Source organism: Pinus tabuliformis, chromosome 5_1 (genome assembly GCF_031772625.1).
Source record: "Pinus tabuliformis cultivar Carrire ecotype Pingquan chromosome 5_1, CPIR1, whole genome shotgun sequence".
NCBI classification, from domain to species: Eukaryota; Viridiplantae; Streptophyta; class Pinopsida; order Pinales; family Pinaceae; genus Pinus; species Pinus tabuliformis.
In genome coordinates this window covers 273,356,577-273,374,847 of record NC_142305.1, presented here as the reverse complement: position 1 = coordinate 273,374,847, position 18,271 = coordinate 273,356,577, and the positions used below count along the sequence as shown (strand labels likewise).

General features: G+C 33.7%; 1 pseudogene; it reads left to right on the top strand.

The window, feature by feature from the left end:
• The first annotated feature begins 838 nt into the window (after window positions 1–838).
• LOC149164433 (UDP-glucuronic acid decarboxylase 2 pseudogene) lies at window positions 839–1,913 on the top strand (annotated as a pseudogene).
• The last annotated feature ends 16,358 nt before the right edge of the window (window positions 1,914–18,271 follow it).

Sequence of the window (18,271 nt, the reverse complement as noted above, 5' to 3'; positions counted from 1 at the left end):
TTTTTTTTAGGATACATCATTGATTACAAAACTGTAGTGGCGGTGGAGTGTACAGAAGCATTCGTAAAATCAGGTGGACTACAGTAACACCTGAAGACAGGTCTCAGATGACTGATCATCTCTGAGCGGAAAATAGGGTGGGTGTGGTTTCATCGCGAACAGTCGCGCCATTTTTGAGTGGAAGAAATGGTTGGCACTGTTTTGAGAGTGATAATCGCGCCAGCGTGCCTGAAATTGCCATTGGTGCAAAAAAGAAAGCCTTAATCGCGCCAGTTTCGGAAGACATGTCGATTTTGTTTCTAGCGCGGATCTTTCGTCGTCGAGTAGCGCCAGCCTCTTTCTCTTTGGAAGATCTGAAATTTTTTTTGGAAGATCGGCCTTGCCCGGTGGTGCCATTTTGAGAGTTCTTGATTTGTTCGGTGGCAGCAGATCGACCTTTGCTCGGTGGTGGCACTTTAAGAGTTCCTGATCTGTTCGGTGGCAGCAAATTGACCTTGCCCGGTGGTGGCACTTTGAGAGTCCCTGATCTACTCGGAGGCAGTAGATCGGATTTGCCCGGTCGTGGCGCATTGGAGTCCCTGATCTGTTCGGTGGTAGTAGATCGGATTTGCCCGGTGGTGGCGCATTGAAGTTCCTGATCTGTTCGGTGGTAGTAGATCAGATTTTCCCGGTGGTGGCGCATTGGAGTTCCTGATTTGTTTGGTGGTAGCAGATTGGATTTCCCCGGTGGTGGTGCATTGGAGTTCCTGATCTGTTTGGTGGCAGCAGATCGGACTTGCCTGGTGGTGGCTCATTGAAGACTTATTCATCAGAGGATCAAAAATTTTATCAGTCCAATATGAATAACAGTGATGAGTACTCTCTTAAGCCAGAAAAGTCATGGTCTATTATCAGGTCAGTAGATTATTTGCTCAGGGAGTAGCGGTTGCTGTTTATTTTGATAGGTATCGCCATTGCATCGACTTTCTTTATCCTTCAGCCTGGTTTTTTGGCTTCTAATGTGAATGAAAATGGAAGGTTTGTGCCCGAAAAACCTCATCGGGTTGTTTATGAGACTCCTCTTTCTTGGTTTGCTCAGTATCATTCGGGTTCAATGGTGAATTCGGGGGCTAAATTGCCCCTAGGTTTGAAGAGAAAGTCCATGCGAGTTGTCATGACGGGTGGAGCTGGCTTTGTTGGCAGTCATCTACTTAATAGGCTCATGGCAAGAGGCGACAGTGTTATTGTTGTCGACAATTTCTTCACAGGGAGGAAGGAGAACGTTTTGCATCATTTTGGCAATCTGAGGTTTGAACGGATAAGGCATGATGTTGTGGAACCCTTATTGTTGGAGGTTGATCAGATCTACCATTTGGCTTGCCCTGCTTCCCCTGTGCATTACAAACACAATCCTGTGAAGACTATCAAAACTAATGATGTGGTAACCTTGAACATACTTAGACTTGCCAAGCGTGTTGGGGCACGTTTTTTTGCTTACAAGTACTAGTGAGGTTTATGGAGATCCTCTTGAACATCCTCAAACTGAAGCTTACTGGGGCAATGTTAATCCCATCGGAGTCCGCAGTTGCTATGATGAGGGTAAGAGAACAACCGAAACTCTAACTATGGATTATCAGAGGGGAGCAAATGTTGAGGTTCGGATTGCTCAAATTTTCAATACATACGGTCCGCGAATGTGGCTTGATGATGGTTGGGTTGTAATTAATTTTGTTGCTCAGGCTTTGTGCAAGGAGCCTTTGACAGTCTATGGAAATGGGAAACAGACACAGAGCTTCCAGTTTGTTTATGATCTGGTTGAAGGCCTTATGCGATTTATAGAGGGTGAACATGTTGTTTCTTTCAATCTTGGGAATCCTAGGGAATTTACAATGTTAGAACTAGAATAGGCTGAAGAAGCAAAAGAAACACTCTAACAGTGATTGGCACATTCCATTGCTAATGGAAGAAAACAGTGAGGAAAATGAAGAGCAGGAGCAAAAACAAGAAGAAGGAGTAACAGGAAATGTAATCAATAATGCAAGCCCAGAAAAGGCTGAAATAGCCAGATTTGAGGTAAGTCTCCTACCAAGGAGATCAAGTAGGAATACTCGATTACCTTCTAAATTGAAAGACTATGCATTAATGTCAAAGTTGTTAAACATGTAGAACCTGCAAATTATAAGGAAGCAAGTAAATCTGATGCATGGAGGGCTGCAATGTATGAGGAAATAGAATCAATAAACAGAAACCATACTTGAGATTTGGTTGAGTTTCCTGAAGGTAAAACCCCCATAGGATGCAAATGGCTATATAAACCAAAAGTAAATGCAGATGGGAGTATAGAGAAACTTAAAGCTAGACTCGTAGCAAAGGGTTACTCACAGCAAGAGGGAATAGATTTCGATGACACCTTTGCTCCTGTAGCCAAATTAAACACCATTAGAATGTTAATTTCCTTAGAAACAAAACACAAATGGCAGCTACACCAGCTAGATGTTAAGTCTGCATTTTTGAATGGTGAATTGAAGGAAGAAATTTATTTAGTACAGCCTGAAGGTTTTGTGAAAAAGGGGCAGGAACATCTTGTGTGTAAATTGAAAAAGGTACTTTATGGTTTAAAACAGGCACCTAGGTCGTGGTATGAGAAAATTGACTCATTTTTTGTACAGCATGGCTTTCATACGAGCTTGAATGATCCAAATATGTATACCAAGTTTAATAAACAGAGGCAAGTTATTTTGATTTCTTTGTATGTAGATGATATGATCATAACAGGGAATGTTAACAATCTGATCAAAGAAATCAGATGTCACAAGTGTTTGAGATGGAAAGACCTTGGAAACCGTCATTATTGCTTGGGATTGGAGGTATGGAAAGACTCTGGACAAACCTTTCTTACTCAAGGGAAGTATGCTAGAAGCTTGCTGGAAAGGTTCAGAATGGAGCAGTGCAGATTAGCAGCAACACCATTACAGCAGAACTTAAAGTTGAGCAGTGACGACGGTACTAAAGAGGTGGATGCAACCATGTACAGATAGCTAGTTGGCAGTTTGATATATCTGACTACAACTAGACCAGATTTGGCATACTCTGTTAGTGTGTTGAGCCAGTTCATGTCAAAACCACTCAAAAGTCACTGGGTCACCGAAAAAAGTGTGTTGAGGTACCTTAGTGGTACTAGTAATTATGGCATTTTGTACACTGACACTTCTGATGTTATTCTAGTAGGTTTTTCAGATTCCAATTGGGTAGGTAACTTAGATGATTGAATATCTATCACAGGTTACGGATTCAGTATTGGATCTGGGGTCATAGCATGGAGCAGCAAAAAGCAGAGCACTGTAGCTCTATCTTCATGTGATGCTGAGTACCAAGCATTATGTGCAGCCACATGTGAAGCTATCTAGTTGAGAAAACTTCTCAACGATGCAGGAGAAGAGCAGAAAGAATCAACTATTATCAAAACGGACAACCAGAGTACCATCAAGCTTGCATACAATCTAGTCTTTCATAAAAATATCAAGCATATCGATACTCAGTTTCATCGAGAGAAACTATAGTCAAAAGAGATATGTGTTGAATATTGTAAAACTTGTGATAACATGGCTGATATTTTTACTAAGCCTCTTGGGCGTGTAAAGTTTGAATTGTTTAGAGGGATGCTAGGAGTTCAAGATAATCCTTTCTCCATTAAGGGGGGGAGTTGAAAATAATTAATATTATTTTGTATTAATGGAGAAGTGGTTACACAAGTTGTAACGTATCTCCTTAGTTTAGGATTTGTTCCTAGATTTTAGGAGTTTGGTTGCAAATTCTTGATTTCTATAATGTACTTAATGATGTAATTACTCATTTGATGTATGTAGAGTGTACGGCGAGAGTTCTCTTTGTTCGAGGGCAGTCTCCAGGTGCAGTACTCACCTGTGAGCTGCAACTCCTTCTTTTTCAATTCAAGTTTGATTTTTATCTAATCAAAATACATACTTCTAGTTATATAGGTAAGTTGTCTATCCACTGAACTTATCCAACAGTCCATCATACAAGTGACCTTTTTACATACACACTTACATACAAAAAATGTCCTGTAACGGATGCTCTTGAAGCCCGAAGCATAACAAGACTCATCAATGTATAACAAAGTAACATAAACCAGTTAATGATGTGTTCTCAACTCATCAATATATAACAAAGTCACATAAACCAGTTAATGGTGTGTTCGCTTGGCAGAGAAGAACGTAAAGAACCATTAACTTGAAGGACCTTGAAAGATGTTTTTCTGTTCATTAACTAGTCTTTCATATAATTACAATGAAATCACGATAACTTCATATACCAAACCCTTAGTCATTTTAATTCAACGCTTGGAGGTCTGTGTTAACCACATTGGATTTCTCCATCCAATCTAGCGAAACTACATCATTTTCAGTCTACTGTCACAAGATATTGTCATACCATTGCCATATGCCCTTTTTGATATGCAAAATTACAATTTAACCCATCAGTAGAGACATAAACAAATCCACTTCGTATTGAATTTGAGATACACCAATAATATGGTTTAAAATTATCGCAATTGTGAGCCTTCTCCTTGAGCATACTCAGTCACGTTTGGGATGGAAGAATTTACAACCTTTTTGGCTCAAATTCTAAGGGCTTTTCCACTCAGTGGTGTTTTGAAAAGATCCTATGTGTTTTCGAGCATGTGATACATTCCAACTGTGCACACCCCCTTCACCATGTGAGGAAGGAGAAAAGGGGATACAAGATAAAGAGGAAGAATCTACCTCCAAATATTTCAAGTTGGAGATATTTGACTCTTCTAATACATATTTCTTCCAACTGTGACATCTAGCTCTTCCTGCGCCCTTTTGAGCACCTCTGAGCATGCAAAACCGATAAAATTTCACATTTTGGTGAGTTACCCATTGAATTGATTTCTGCGAGTAGCATACCATCATGGTTCTCTTGCACGATTGCTTCCCATTAATATACATGCAACAAAAAATGATAAGAATTCTCAGTGTTATTTCGTTCAGATTCACTACCGAATCTGCCCACTCGACATTCACCACTGATCGGATTTTTATCTTTTGCATGTTGAAGAATTGACGCCACTGATTAGATTTTGATCTTTTGCATGTTGAAGAATTGACAAAACTATAGAAGTAACACATGAATGATTGACTATTCTGCCACGCTGGTAGGAAAATGGTGGTCTACCACATCAACGCCTCCTCTTTTCATTGTTGATCATCAAATAGATCTTTTGGTTTCCATCAAAATGAAATAGTGATGCTTAAAAGAATCATTCTTGTACCACAACAACAAATCCCTTCAAATCTTGAATTTTTCGCAGTTGCGCAAGGAATTACGTCTGCTGGGAAATGATTGCAAAATTGAATCGTGAATTTTCATAGTCATTTCCTTCAAAAATAACACCCAATGTAACTTTCATGATGGACACCTTTTCATGTGGGTGTAGGCTTCTCGGTCCCTGTTAATACCATGGCCCAAATTTCCCTCTCTTGAACTATACATTGCAAGTCGGGCAGAAAACTTGTGAATGTTTATCAGTTGGATGGATAAACTATAGAGCAACAACACTCCATAACTCTTGACATAAGTCATGATCTTTGATGGAACCTTCTCCTTCAAAGATTCACAATGGCTCAACAAAATGCTTCAACAAGAATCTCAACGTAGAGATCTATATACGTAACACAATTTACAAGTATTTTACAAAGCCTAAAACCCAACATAGCTTAAACACACAATGAACAATTCTACACAAAAATAAAATTTACCCACATAAACACCACACATCACACTAACCCTAATCTATGTACAAAGTGACAAAACTCAAGACTCTCTCATCATCCTGGCCCTCCCTGGAGGGAATCAAGTGAGTATTTGCTCTGATACCATGTTAGAAATTTAAAGAGAGCGAGAGAGATTATTTGTTAGGTCCCTATACTACTAGCATAACCCCTTATTGTTATTAGTATAACCCCCTTATTATATTGTTGTGCCCATGTAGTCCTCATGTTGTTATTATTGTGCCCCCATAGAAGCCCACTATTGTTATTATTATGCCCTTACATTATTATTGTTATGTCGGCTCTAATTATATTATGACCCCTTAGATTCCTATATATAGAAAGGGCGTCTCGTCATTTGTATCATCTAAGAATTGTTCATTTATGTAATGTAAAGGAGGTTTCCCCCTCGAAGAGGCTTATTTATAAGGCATTGATCTATCTTTTCTATGTTTTTGTGAGCTTGTTTCATAACATTTGGTATGACAGCTTTGGGTTCTAGGGTTTCGCTACTCCAAACAGGTCAACGTGGAATTTTTACTATAACTTTTTTTTTGCGACGCTTCAGAAGCTAGAAAAAGAAAACCCATTTGAGAAGAAATCTCATTGAACCTCGGGTCCAAATTTCAGATCTTGTCTCGCAATATTTTCGGAGATACGATCTAAGGAAGTTAGGGTTTTTGCAAACTCGAGAATTTCATCTAAAACAGGTCATTATGGACGTTTCGCTATAACTTGTTTGCTACAAAGTTTCAGAAGCTAAAAACAAAACCCATTTGAGAAGAAATTCGTTTGAACCTCGAGTCTGAATTTCAGATCTCGTCTCGCTATATTTTCAGATATATGATCTGAGGAAGTTAGGATTGTTGCAGACTCTCGAATTACATCTTAAAAGGTGACCTCAGGAAAATCGTCATAACGTTCTCTCCGAGCATCAGATTGAAATTTCGTCAGAAGTTACAGAAAGAGGACAGACTGTATTTTGTTTACGTATAGTTGTCAGAACCTAAAGTTGAAATAGTGACACGTGGCATGTCGTACAATTTCACTCTATTAAACTAGTTTATAATTAGGTCATCGCAGGAGATGGGAAATAGATATTTCTTCAGGAATTCAATTGCACTCAGACTTGTGGAGCTAGGAATAGTACTGAGAGGGCTATTACAGGCTAAAACTTTAGAACTTAAAGATCTGAAAGTATAGAGTTATAGTTGTTTCAAGATCGAGCTCCTAAAATCAAGAAAAATCAAGATGAGGAAGTTTGAGGGCAAGGATCCGGTAAATTGGATACTACAGATGGAGAAATATTTTGATCTATATGGTGTACCACTGTTACAAAAGGTATGTATTGCATCTTCATATTTAGAACCAGATCAATTTTTATGGTATAAAGGGCTTTGTTCTCGTAAACCACTTGTTGCGTGGTCAATTTTCACGGAGGAAATGATAGCACATTATGAGGATACAAAGAGAAACACCTTATTTAGCCAATTGATAAATCTCAAACAAAAGTGTTCAATGACAGAGCACATTGAAGACTTTCAAAAATTGAATATAAGGGAAAATGATATTCCAGAGAAGCAGAGGATTGATGTCTCCATAGGGACTTTAAAGGATAATATTCAACATGAGGTTCGTATTCGGAACTTGATTCATTGGAGAATGCATTCAGGTTGGAAAGAAAAATGGAAAGAAAAATTATGGCAACAAGGAAATCTACCCCTCCCAATTATAAAGATGGAAGTGTTGTTTCTCCTAGCCTTCTAGAACCTACAAGGTTGACACCACAACAACTGGAAGAAAATAGAGCAAAAGGGTTTTATTACAATTGTGATAACAAATACATTAGAGGTTATAAGTGTCTTGAGAAGAAATTATTTTACATAGATTATTAAGAGGAGGAAGAAAATGATCAAGAAACATCAAGACAAGAGGATATACACCAGGAACCCACCCCAGAGAAAGAAGAAATGAATCCAACCATATCTTGTAAAGCATTGGAAAGAATTACCACTCCTCAAACTCTCAAGATAGAAGGACATATCAAGAAGAAAAAGGTTGAAGAAGTGAAAGATCACATCGAGAAAGAAGAAATGAATCTGACCATATCTTGTAATTCATTGGTTGGAATTACCCCTCCTCAAACTATCAATATAGAAGGACATATCAAGAAGAAAAATGTTCAATAAGTGAAAGGTCACATCAAGCATCAAGAAATGAATTCGACCATATCTTGTAAAGCATTGGAAGAAATTACCACTCCTCAAACTATTAAGATAGAAGGACATATCAAGAAGAAAAAGGTAATAGTTTTGATTGATTTAGGAAGTACCCATAATTTTATTCATTGTAAGAAAGCCAAGGAATTGATTTTCTTCCTATATCTAGCACCAGAGTGTCAGGTGATGGTTTCAAGTGGAGGAACCACAAATTGCTCTGGAAAGTGCCATAATATCAAGATATTTATGGGAGAATATATATTGAATAGCCAAATTCTTTCCATTCCAATGGGTGGTGTTGATGTTTTACTGGGAGTCCAATGGCTACAATCTTTGGGTATGATAGATTTTAATATTCAAGATCTTTTCTTGAAATCTTTTTTGGAAGGAAAGGAAGTTGAATTGAGGGGTATCGAAGGGAAATCGAGAAAGATAATTGACTCTAACAGCATGAAAAAACTTCTAAATAAAGAACAACAGGGTGTAATTGCACAATTATGTTCAGTAAAGGACCCCACATCAAAATCATGTATTTCTCCAGATCTCCAAAACGTTTTGGACAATCATTCCAAGGTATTTGAGACTCCCAAAGGCCTCCCACCTATCCGTGATCATGATCATACTATTAATTCGATTCCATGAAGTGTTCCTCCAAACATCATGCCTTATAGATATCCATATGCCCAAAGGAGTGGAACTCATTCAAGAGTTGCAGAAGGTTCGAGTTCAAACAGTATTGCGAGAATTTGACAAGGAAGGAAAAATCATATTGGAACCTGAAGTAGTCACAGAACTGAGAAATCAACAGCTACGAAATAGATAAATTTCAAAGTATCTCATCAAGAGGAAGAACTTACGCGCTGAATATTCCACATGGGAGGACAAGAATTCATACAAAAGAATCAAGAACTACTCAAGCATGGAGGACAACACTTTTTGAAAGAGAGGGGCATGTTAGGTCGTTATACTACTAGTGTAACCCCTTATTGTTATTAGTATAACCCCCTTATTATATTGTTGTGCCCATGTAGTCCCCATATTGTTATTATTGTGCCCCATAGAAGTCCACTATTGTTATCATTGTGCCCTTACATTATTATTGTTATGTTGGCTCTGATTATATTATGATCCCTTAGACTCCTATATATAGAAAAGAGGTCTTGTCATTTGTATCATCTAAGAATTGTTCATTTGTGTAATGTAAAGGAGGTTTCCCCCTCGAAGAGGCTTACTTTTAAGGTGTTGATCTATCTTTTCTATCTTTTTGTGAGCTGGTTTCATAACATTATTCACACAACAGAACAAAACACTTCAATGTCATTATTGATCATAACAGTTACATATATCATAGAATGAATTCCCCTCCAACTCTGTATAATTAAAGCCAAGCACTTAAGCTTCTAACTCGGCTCCCTCCCTTATATATATGACATAAATAAATGACTTCGACACATCTAGATCACAACTACAACTCATACATAGGAAACAACAACATCTAGATTGACTCCTCGTGATTCATAATGACAGCTAAACATGACATGGAAACATTACTTCCAATATAATGACGAGTTGTGCATTCCAGGGAATTTTGATTCACTGAACATTCCGTTTATAAGTAATAGAATGCAAGAATTTATAAGTAGTAGAACAAAAGAGTTTTGCTAACAGATAGATGTCAGCTGAGAAAACAATGTGTTAGGGTCTTGATAAAATACTATTTCGGAAGAACAAACTATCTTGGATTTTAAGAAAATAGTGTTAAGATATTTTCATTTAAACCTAACAGGTGTTTTAATCACATACTAAATGTTTAACGAACAAGTTTTTTCGATAGAAATCACATAATACAATTTTTTGTCGACGGGTTTCGAACCATCCAGTGTGGTTCATCGTTAGTGCAAGATTGTTAGTGCAAGATGAATATGCAGATCATGGCAATAACTATTTCCATTATCTGCATCTTCATTTTCCCCTCACAATGAAACACATTGGATGGTTTGAAACGCTTTGGCAAAAAATTCTATTGTGTGATTTCTACAAAAAAAAATTGTTCATTAAACAATATAGATCATAGAAACCTGAATTCAGAAAATACTAAATATTTTTTTTCTCTTATTCGTGGAGTGTAAAATGATCTTCCTCTTAAAACATATTCAAATTGGAAGTCTTGAAAGTCACTTTAAGGTTTACCACCATTAACATAAAAAAAAAAACACATCTAATCAATAATATTTGAAAAAAAAAACTATTATAAATATATTCGAATAAATTTACATTAATTTAATTCATTCTTATTAAAAGTTGAATCGATAGTAATCCAATCCCTTTATATTATATAATTTAAATTTCCCTAATAAATTCATGCATGAAACAGATTTTCATTTCCCTAACAAGGATTGCAGGCAATGGTAGTCCCTGCCAATTTGAAAGCACATTTTACATTTGTTGCTATAATGCATATTTATGGCATATACATGTTTCAGAATAGAAGGCAACTGCACAGTCTATATTCTCCATGCAAATTTTATGAATCTGGCAACTTAAACAGGAAAAATTCAGAATTCATAACTTGTTAATTTACAAAGAAGAATTCGTAACTTGTTAATTTACAAAGTTCGACAATATTATACAAGTTTCAGTTTATTAATAGAAGAGTTTTATCAACACATAATCCTTAATCCTTGTACTCAGTATAACCTTCATGGAGTGATTTTTGTTTGAAAATTTGAATGCTTTGGAGTTCATTCATAAACGTACAATAATAATATATCAAAATTTTGGGATGAGACCATGTCGAAAACCCTGCAACGATAGTCGTTGGATTAATAGAAACCATCAACCAAATCATGACTTGGAATATTGTATCACCTTCTGAGAAAGAGATTATCAATTGTACCACAACCAACCATGGTTGCAACGGGGAGTTGTGGACTATGGATATGCTTTCACATTTTTTAATGGGGGAATTAGTTCACAATCAGATTACCCTTACATTGGTGTAATCATACAATGTCAAAGGAAAACTTGAATGTTGGAGTTGTAACAATCGCTCAATTCAAGAATGTGTCTAAGAACAATGAAAATGCCTTTTTACAAGCACTGGTTAATCACCCCCTTAGTATGGGGATGATGCCTCTGGCAGAAAGTTCCAACTTTACCAAGGCTACGTGTTGTCAAGAAAGTGTGGAACAAGATAAATCATGGCCTTGTAGTAGTTTGTTTTGGTAGCGAACAAGGGTGATAATGTTGATTTTGAAGTTAATGGGAAGAAATGGAATCAACGGTGGTAGATAATCTAAAAAAAAACAAATAACGCAAAACAAGATAAATAATTGCTCAATTGTTCTCTTGCCAGATTATCAAGATTGTTGTGTTATCACTTTGGATTATCATGTTTACCAACTAAGGTGTGAGCCTATCATTATTGCTCCATTTCCAATCGAATAACATAATGCTATTAAAAATAAAATGGCAACTTTTCTGCTCCATTTCCAATTGAATAACATAATGCTATTAAAAATAAAATGGAAATTTTTTTGAAAGTTCCAGATTGGAACAGATTAGGATTTCCTACGGTCACTACCTACACATATTCATTCATCAATATGAATTGGGTGAGTCAATACTAACATATGATTCCAGAAAGAAACAATAAACATAAAATTAAAAAAAATAAAACAAGTTTCTCAATTCTAACAATAACATAAGATTCTAGAAAGCAACAACAAACATAAAATCAAAAAAAAAAATGAAAATAACGTGTAGAATAGGCACCCAAGGCATGCATGTAGCCCACGTGCCCCACCCCCACTTAGCCAAGAATCTAACCCAGGCCAGTCGTTCGTTCCCATGGAGTGCATCATATAGCTTTTGGGCCTGGATTGATTTTGTACTGGAAAAAGCGTTGGAATTGGAATGAATGGGATTTTGATGAAACTGATTCAAATGCTCTTGCCTCTACATCATCACCAGGAGCTATAGCTTTAACATTATCCAGAGCACATATTAATGCTGGAACATGAAATGTTGGTGGAGAATGCATGATATCAAAACTAAAGTTACTCCAAAGCTCAGATTGTTGCAAGATAATAGTTGAGTTTATGACTGTTTTTTTTTGTACCAGCCTGGGTAGATTCGACCTGTAGTCGTGGGTTCCTGCTAGCGGGGGTTTCTTTGCTCAAGGGTCAAAGCACGCAAACCATGCTCGTTTCTTTCTTCGACCTACCAGTAAGAGAATTTGTAACGATGCCGCCAGTAACCAACTCAAAGCCAGTAGCAGCGAGGGTCCCAATCCTCCCCTTCGAACATACAAAGGATTTTCTGGTGGCCTAAGTTGCTACTGTTGTATGAACATTCCCAGGAATATAAGAAATGTAACACCACATAGAGGAGGCAACCTAAAATCTCAGATTTCGATAAAATGATTCTCGTGCCCCAAAGACACAAGGAACGTGCTTGACCAGATCGATCCCTATGCATAGGCAAAAAGCGAAATGAACCATCTTTAAAGAAAATGAGATTTGTGCAAGGCCGTTGTAGTAAATCCCAAAGATTTTTTCTTGGTCTAGTAGTTGTTCGGGTAAGGGTATTCTAAGAAAAGGCATAACATCTTTGTTTTTCGGCATAGCTGTTATGGGTAGATGGTGAATCAAACCAATTCGGTGTACTTCAAACCAATTCGATGTACTTCGAACCAATTCAATGTACTCAGATTCGTATTAGGACGAACATGTCTTTCTATCGATTATAGCAGTGAAAACGCATTTAGGTGGAACAGGATAATAAAGTGTGCGGAGAGAGGAATCTATACCCGGAATCTCCACATTCATTCTAAACATTTTCCAGCATAGCCGTTATGGGTAGATGGCGAACCGAACCAATTCGATGTACACTCAGAGCGGTATCAAGACAAACCAGTCTTTCTATCGATTATAGCAGTGAAAACTCATTCAGGTGGAACAAGATAATAAAGTGTCGAGAGAGGAATCTATACCCAAAATCTAAACATGCATTCTAAGCATTTGAAACAAGTGCTAGGGTGATGAAGCCAAATTGATTATCTTGATATGCCAAGAGCTCATCTACGCATTGCTCCATTTGCCTAGATATGAATCTCCCTTTCCTTGATCAGGAGCAACTAATTCAGAAGCAGAAACAACTGCCCATAATGGGAAAAGTAAGTAATGACAACCTCTTCTCATAGTTTAGGCCTTATTTTGTTGTCAAATTTCTTCGAAGGCTTCAACCCTTTCATGCTTTTACTCTTTAGAAAAAATCATGTTTAATTCTTTCATGTTTTTTTACTATTTTTTACTCTTTAGAAGGGGAGGAAGGGGCATGTTTAAGGAGGAGGGGAGGATGGGATAGGCGTACGCACGGGTTGGATATTTTGAACTGTTCATGTTGGGAGGCCTTGTGTTCAAGTCAAGTGGCAGGATAAGCACAAAATAAAGGGGAAGCAATATGAGAAACCAAATATGGTCACCCCATCAATGTGTAGGTAATATCAAGTTCTTCTTATGTAGTAACAAATTAAAAATTACAAGTTGCAGGTAATATCAAGTTCTTCTTTTGTAGTAACAAATTACAAATTACAAAATTTCAAGTTCTTCTTATGTAGTAAAAAATTACAAATTACAAAGTTCTTCTTATGTAGTAACAAATTACAAATTACAAGTTCTTTTTTATAGTTCTTGAATTAAGGAAAGCTTCGAGAATGAGATTTGAGGATAGACAACCAATATACATTATTTTAGTAATACAATAACAATTACGTTGTAAGCATTACCTACAACTATATGTAATACAAAAAATGTAGTAGTTTCCGATAGAGAATGCAATAATTTCTTACTTTCATTTATGAATTTCAGGACTGGTTGCTCCATTCTTCTTCCTCATTGGGCTATGAGACTCGACTGCTACTCCGGTGCTCTCATGAAGATGAGTCAAGCCTTCATCTTTCTTCTACTTCGGTCCTTCATCTTTCCTTCTGCTACTCCAGTCTGGTGCACTCATAAGGATGAGTCGAGCCTTCAGAGGAGAAGAAGGTATTAAGATGGATTAAGATAGGACACAGAGGGTTAAGATAACCAAGTACCGATGGTTGAGTTCGCTGCAAGGTGACAGATGGCTAACATGCCAATATTTAGTTACACGACACTCTTTGGGTTTGGGTTAAAAGTTTGGTTTATGTTTTAATTGAAAGTATTCAGAACATTAAATGTTTCTGAATTAATGCTAAGTCGAAACTAGCATTAAAATAGCTCTAAAAAGAAGTATAAAACTGTTTATGGTAAGTTTTAATAGAAATCACAAAAACTATGAAGTGTTCCCTGCAATAAGACGTCGAAACTGAAACTTTCGATAAAATCTTGTTTGATACAATATTTTATTAAAATCTGATTTAAAACATGGAATACAAGAATAAGTCAAAAGAAACTAATACTAGGTCAACATTAATTGAGCGTTATAGTCCTTGCACTGCCGAAAGGCAGGGACTAATAAATTGATGCATGAAACACATTTTCATGAAACATCCGATACAAACCCTAAATTGGGGCTATTCACTCTTAAACCCTAAATTGTGGCTATTATCAGTCTTTCCGTATCCATTGCTTCTCTAACATCCAACTCTCCACTATTGTTCTCAAATCTTATCAATGAAAGGAAGGTAACGATTTATGAAAATATCTTTTCCCATTTATTATTTTTAAAATGGTTCATAGTAGAAATATGTAATTAATATTTTTTTTATTATTTTTGTTATTTTTTTTTTTATTTTAATATTTAATAAATTTTATTTTAAAGATACAACTTAAATAAATAAATAAATAAAATTTAAATAAAAGTGGATATTTTAAATTATACATTTTCGTATGAATTTTGTTTAAAAGTTAATGAAAATGTGTATCTCATGAATAACATTGTGGTAGAGTAATCCAATAATAAGATGTTAATAAGAAATAAATTAAATTAGTTAAAATAATTAATAATATATAAAAAATATATAAACCAAATTTATAAATAAAATAATCATAATTAGATATAAATATAATAAATTAAATTTATTATTTATTCACATTAATATTTTGCTTACATATTAATTTGTGTTTGATGATGATGGTTAACCTTTGTGCTGAGACCAAATATTGGTCTATCGGACCTAAAGAAACAAATTATTTATTTTGACTTAAGATTTTATTCCTATGCTCAAAAAGCTTGAACGATAATATAACCTTTTTTAAAAGTTCAATTTTATACAAAAATAGAAATAGGAATATATAAAAAAATACTAATTGAATATTGATAGTATTCAAATAAAATATAATAATAATAATAATAATAATAAGAGAATATTGATTGCGTTGGGAAGTTTCTAAAATGCCATGGATGGAAAGCATTTGCCATATATGTGAGAATAGGAACATTGAGGATGAAAACCACTTCCTCTTAGAGTGTCTCGCTTACAACCACATTAGATCTCAGTTTCACAATCTTTGTTACAATATTGACCTTCCTAGCCTTTTACAATGTCAAAATTATAGTGAGATTGAGAGGCTTCTCTCCAAGCTTTTTGAGCATAGGAATAAAATCTTAAATCAAAATAAATAATTTGTTTCTTTAGGTCTGATAGACCAATGTTTGGTCTCAGCGTACGTTCACCACCACCACCACCACAGCACCATCATCATCATCGTTTATTTTTTGTTTAGATTTTTTTAATTATTTTAAATATTGGTTTATGAAAGTTGAAAATAATATTATAGTATATTATTGTACTATAATATATTATTTATTGAAATTGCTATTTTAAATGTAAGTATTAAATGTTTAATAATTTAGAATAGATTTTAAATAATTTTATTATTATAAAGAATATTATTCTTTTTAGAGGTATTTTATAATTTAGTATAGAAGATATATTGTAGTATTTGTATATGAGTGTAAATATTTAAATGTCCATGTTTATTTAACACAATGGACATATTGTAATATCTACAAAATAAAATATTAGATAAAAAAATTAATAATAAATTATAATATAAACTTAATTTCAAAAAGTAAAAAAATATAAAAAAATGTCGTAGAAAAAAATCAATTCAATTTAGTTTATTGTATTGTAATTTTGTGTTTATTAAAAAAGTTATGGTAAAAAATATAATATACATATAATATTATAAATAAATTTTAATTATAATAATTATATGCTTAACAACGATTATATATATGATATCAAAATAATGATCATATTTGTATTTATATTAATACATTGTTACATAGTAGCTAAATATATATAACTAAATTAGAATAAAAATAATATCTTTAAAAAATTATAAATATTAAAAATAAAATTACATATAAAGATGAACTAATGTTTGCTACTTTTTACCCAATGAACTATCACATTTGCGAGAGGATTGAACTATCAATGTTATTTGTGGTAATTGCATATTGCTTTTAGTCAGGCCAAGAAATTGCTAGATAGATCAGTTTTGACAAGAATGCAAATGATGAGAGCGGTGTAGACCATATATGGCATTGAGATGGTAATGCTAGTCGTGCTGAGATAAAGATTCTAATCGCTAGTTAAGGGGCGTAGGGACACATCCCATAGTGCTAGTCGTGCTGAGATAAAGATTCTAATCGCTAGTTAAGGGGCGTAGGGACACATCCCATAGTTGAATAACCATAGGGACGTAGCTTACTTTTTCCTTTATTATGCAAAATAATCCATGTGAGAATCTAAATTATAATTATATGTTAAATAATTATTATTAATTTTTATATATATATATATATACATAATTGAAAAAGTATGTAGTAATATTTTAATTATTAAATTTTTCCGTTATGTTAATGTTAGATTTTTAATATGTAAATAAGAATTGTTATTATGTCATTTGTTAATATTATAGTTTATCAATACCACATATCCAAAAAAACACCTATTAAATTTTGGTAATTAAATTAAATTTTTGGACCCCTTATGCCTTATTTATTAATTTAATTAAAAAGATAGAACATACATGATTTCTTTTGAAATAAATCTCAAGCTTTAATTTATAACTACTATCAAAAATTTCTAAAATTTTCTAGCCATCAAAATAATAATTATTAATAATTATATTAAAATTTTTAAAATTCTATTTCAAAATAAACACAATTATCTCAATATAAACACATTTGTTATTATAACCAAAAAAACCTTAATATATTAAACTAATAATTTTTTTTAAACCTATTCTTATATAAAAAAATAATTTACAACTACTCTTTAATATGCTAAAATACTAATTTTTGTAAACCTATTCTTATATTAAAAAAATAATTTACAATGACTCTTCAAAATTGATATGGTTGGCTTCCTATATAAATGTAGCCAAAAGAGTCATTATGTGAAAAGATATAATATGGTCAACAAAAACGTGTACTTATTTCAAAAATCTAACAAAAGTAATATAACAAAAGTAATATAAAATGTGGTCAACGAAAATGTGTAAGTATTTCAAAACTAGTGAAGATAGCTTATTTCAAAAATCTAACAAAAGTAATATAAAATATGGTTAACGAAAATGTGTAAGTATTTCAAAACTAATGAAGATAGTATGCGAAGTTGCTATCTAATATCAGTCTCCAAAAAAAATTAATTGATAATTTTAATATATATATATATAGATATAATTTTAAATTAATATAAAATTTTATCTATATTAAAATAAAATAAAAATAAAATATTTATGAAATATTTTGATTTTGAAATAAGTTATAGTTTTTGAGTGAGTGATATTAATAATTAAACTAAAATTTTGAAATCTCTATTTCAAAATAGACATATTTATCTATAATAATAAAAAGAAAATTTAACTCTTCTATTTAGAATAAAAAGAAATGAATATCAAACTTTAATATATTAAAATACTAAAAAATATTAAAACTATTTTTATATTAAAAAATTAATTAACAATGTCTCTTCAAAAATGATATGGTTGGCTTATTATATAAACGTAGCCAAGAGAGACATTCGGTGGGAAGATAAAATATAATCAACAAAAGCCTGTATTTATTTCAAAACTAACAAAAGTAATATAAAATATGGTCAAAAAGAATGTGTATGTATTTCAAAACTAATGTTGCTACTTAATCCCTACCTCTTATGCAAAAGACTATATATATATATATATATATATAATTTTAAATTTATTTATATTAAAATAAAATTAGAATAATATATTTATGAAATATTTTGATCTTGAAATG